The 4,107-nt window shown below is 56.0% G+C and overlaps 1 protein-coding gene across 3 annotated transcripts in view; it reads left to right on the top strand.

Moving 5' to 3' along the window:
• The window catches only part of LOC113208168 (protein GDAP2 homolog), a 69,361-nt gene that overhangs the window by 55,676 nt on the left and 9,578 nt on the right, over positions 1 to 4,107 (top strand). The gene's annotated exons all lie outside the window — the stretch shown is intronic.

Below are 4,107 nucleotides of genomic sequence, written 5' to 3'. Positions count from 1 at the left end.
CCCCCCGGCAGGGATCCACCGCCGGAGATACTCCGTGCGACGGCGCCTGTGGCGGCGTCGCTGCAAGGAGTATTCACACGTGTGGCCGTGTATGTCTCTGTGTGTACGAGAGAGAGAGAGAGTGTGTGTAGTTTACGGTAATGCTAATAAAATTTACGAATTGTTTAGTCACCTGTAAGCGCGTCATGCGTCAAAGAGAATCTGACCCAAGTCACTGGCCACAGAACTTTTGAAATAAGATAGTGAGATAAGATATCTTAGAACATTCGACGCAGATTTTTTGCCACGTTAGGTTAGGCTCAGTGAAAAGTCACTGATATTCTAATTCGATAAATTTATAACTAAAAGACTGGTGGAAATGCATGTCTCTACTATTTCATAACTTTCAATATAGCCAAGCTGGTCTCTTTACTTGAACTGAAGAGCCTCGCTGGGTCCGGTATCCGATCGATGAGTCAACCATTCAATCAATCAATGGTGGGTCCAAAGCGGGTGTTGCGTTGTCCTTGGTGCTCCATGGGCGAGTCCATGGGTGCTAACCGAGCGTGGGCCGGACCCTGGTTGCGTGGCTGCCCTGCGGAGGCCCTCACTCTATCGCCCGCGCTCTCTGCTGCCACCCGGTGGCCTTTCTTTGTGTCGAGTCCACCACAAACACAACACAGATCGCCAACTTTCTGCGGAGTGAATACTTGCGGGGAACATCGTTTGAAAGGCTCAAAACCAGCAGTTCACTGCGTCAATACTTGGAACGGTTGGTGGTTCTGTCGTCGTGGTGCAGGTGTCCTCGCGATCGCGATTATTTCCCCACGTCATTGTAAAACGACACACGTAGAAATAGCTTTTTTTTCTTTTTTTAAAAAAAAAGGAGCGGGGCAATTTCCACCAATTGACAAAAACGCATAGGCTGGATCTTTTGCCACGATGGGGGTTGATCGGCCTGGGGCACGCAATGTCGGCAGCAATTTCGGCGAGTCTTCTATCGCGCCTCTTTTTTACAACGCCTGATGTTCGCGATAAACACGTTTGCCCGGCTGTAGCTAAACCGCGCGCACACAGCCCAGCCCCGCCAAGCGCCAGGGCTCTGACGTCGTGCGTGGCGGGACGATGCTAGGGACTTTAATTTTCCAGTGAAGTATTTTTGAGTACTTTTAAAAAGAACTTGTTTCAAAATTTCTAAACTTTACCCATAAAGTCTCATTTCCAATTTTTTGTGGAATAATTTAAATGTTTTTCCAATGTCTCTTTTTCTGGCAAAGTTTTGAATTTTTTCGGAAAGAAACATGGGCAAACTCCTTCGGCGAGGCGGGCGGAGCTGGGTGCCCGCGGCCCTCGGGCGTCGGATGTCTCTGTCCCGGTCTGTATTTTACTTTTCGCGCAGTCGGCGCTCGGCCGCGTGTCCACGTGCGTGGCGCGGCGCGGCCCGTGCTCACCTCACGAGCGTTGGCGGCGGCGGCGGCTGGGCGGGTGTCGGTGTCAGTCAGGTGGGCGCGCCGCCGCCGCCCGCCACGGCCCCGTGCCGCATGGGGTGCCTACCGGCCGGGCGGCTGCGGTGCGCCTGGTACCGGTTGGGTGGCCTGCGGGCCCGGGGGCGGGCGCGGCTTAGACCACTGCGTGGCAGACGGCGGGGCGGGGAGGGGCTGTGGCACTGTGACTGAAAGTTAGATTACACGGGGCGGCGCCGCGCAAAGTTAGTTGTACAGAGGCCGGGCGGGGCGCTCAGCCGAACGGCCGGCTGCCATGCGAGCGGCGCCGTGTTAATCACGGCGGTCGATCGCGATCACGACGATGACCATGTTTGTCGTGTTGGTGCGAAAATGTCGCCGATGACATTTTGAAGAGGGGGGATCGCAATTACAACAGCGTGTAAAGCGCGCCCTGCGCGGGTCGGTCTGGTGCTAGCGCTCGCACGATTTTCGATACGATCCCGACCGAGTGTGGGACTCTTATCGATTTTGATTCTGGGGCTTCCGGCGGCGGAACTTTAGCACCCCCCATCATAGAGTGATGAGGGTGCCATATCGGATGTGTCCGGTTCGGCCGGCCCCGCCGCCCCGCGCCCCGCCCCGCCCCGCCTCCGGCGACTCCGATGCGCTGTGCGTGAGTGGTCCCCCCTCCCATACCCCACCCCCGTGCCCCTCTTCGACAGCCTCACCCCCTCTATCCCGGCCCCACCCGTCCCCCCCAAAATCGTCCGGGATCGATTGTTTCCTTTCCCCGGTGGCTCAATAACCTCCCTGCAAAGCGAGTCAAGGTTGCGAGGGCCGGACAGCGAGCACACACGGGCGAGTGGCGGGGACGAGTGAGTGCTTTTAAAACGTCTGCATCCGTGCTGGAAATGTCCGCTTGCGTTTCGACCCGCCGGCTAATGCATACATGATGCACCGCCGCCCCCCACCCCCACCCCCACCCCACGCGGACGACGTGTGCTCGCGGTGCTGCGCTACGGGTCAGGTTCTGTTTCTTTTCTAAACGGGGAATGCTCGGACCGGCTCGGACGCACCCTTAAAATCTTACGAACGACTTTGTTCATATTACGAACGTCGTGTTCATAATATGAACAATTTGTGTGCTGTCATGATACGAACACAACTCTTTCGTGTTATGGATCCTCGCGTTCATAGTATGAATGTTCTCGTTAAGGGTTAAATCAGTTTTGGGGTCAGTACCTTACTAAGCTATTGGCTTTCCCTTCATGACGTACGAATCCAAAAATCATTCATATTATGAATTATGAATAGAGATGTTCATATTACGATCGAGAGGATTCGCAATACGAACAAATTGTGTTCGTACTATGACAGCACAGAATCTTCATAATATGAACAGAACAGTAGCGTTCATATTACGAACACTATTTGTTCGTAAGATTCCAAGAGTGTGGAATGTCTGCCTATCCAGAAAGTACGCGACCGTAATTGGCCGTTACAGCCCATGCCATATAGGCTCTTATGGCGCCTGATGGGTAGGCAACATCTTGCCTTCCGTGCATGCGTGTACTGCGGGATGGCCTACCAGGACTTTCGCAGGCGCCGAGCTCCCGTCATGAACTCGATTCAATTTGACCGAACCGGGCGCACTTTTCTGAACGATACCGAGTGGGGCTGCTGTACGATTATGCATCGCGACTGAAGTTGAGGGCGAAGTTTCCCGCATGTTGTTCGCAAACATCGATTGACCCGGCATAGAGCCTGTAAAAGCGACGGTAATCGGCTCAACGCGCGACAGTCCTTCCGTCCGGTCGGGCGGATGCGCCCGCAGCAAAGCCCAAGGGCGGAAACGAGTGGAGTAGCGGACATTCGGGGAAATGGAAAAAAGGTGTGGTACTCGCGGCACTAACGTCTCACCCAACATGGCCGCCCTGCCCGTGAGCAGGTGTATGGTAGACGTCGTCGCACGTTTTCTTATCTCGTGGTTTTGGATACAATACAGAGTGTTCCATAGACACCGTTCCGTGTGTCAGGGCTGCGACACTACAGTGTGCGGGTCTGCTTGTTCGGTCCGCATGGGAGGCGTCATTCCTAGGGCGGTAGGCAAACCGTGGCCTCCGTGGCCTGTCGCAGTTGTAACTCGGCCTTAACCCTTACCTCACCCACCCCTCCTACCAGTTGCGTCGCCCATATGGCTACTCCATTACTACGCCCACTACTGCATTCAGTGTGTTCACGCGCTTGTAGCCAATACGCCCGCGACCGGCGCAACCTCGATACGACTGCCATCGTATGGATCCTGGCGCACCCCGCCCCGCCCCGCCCCGCCGCACCCAACGAACCAACGCACCCCTACCCTGTCGGTGCTGCACGGCCAGCGGCCTCGCGCCTCGCGAACCTTGTTGTTGTTTACAGCTTGCGTTCGGCTCTGGTCGGGGCAGGGCGGGGCCGCGGGCCACTCTGAGTCAGAGGGTGGTCAGGGTTTGATGTGCGCAGTTCGTGTTGAGCTGCCCCCCCCCCCTCTTCACCTCCTGCAGCCCCATTCCCATCCTCCTCCTCTTTTCCTGTACAGTTTGTTACACGGGGTTGCGCAAGTCGCGGCTCTTATCAGACCCCGTATGTCACTCGGCTGCCACCCCCTGTCCTCCTCCTCCTCCTCCTCCTTCTCCTCCGCCTCTCT

Source organism: Frankliniella occidentalis, unplaced genomic scaffold (genome assembly GCF_000697945.3).
Source record: "Frankliniella occidentalis isolate FOCC.00 unplaced genomic scaffold, Focc_3.1 Scaffold30, whole genome shotgun sequence".
In the NCBI taxonomy this organism is placed as follows: Eukaryota; Metazoa; Arthropoda; class Insecta; order Thysanoptera; family Thripidae; genus Frankliniella; species Frankliniella occidentalis.
Note: the sequence above shows the minus strand (reverse complement) of the source record. Positions and strands in the feature narration are given on the sequence as shown.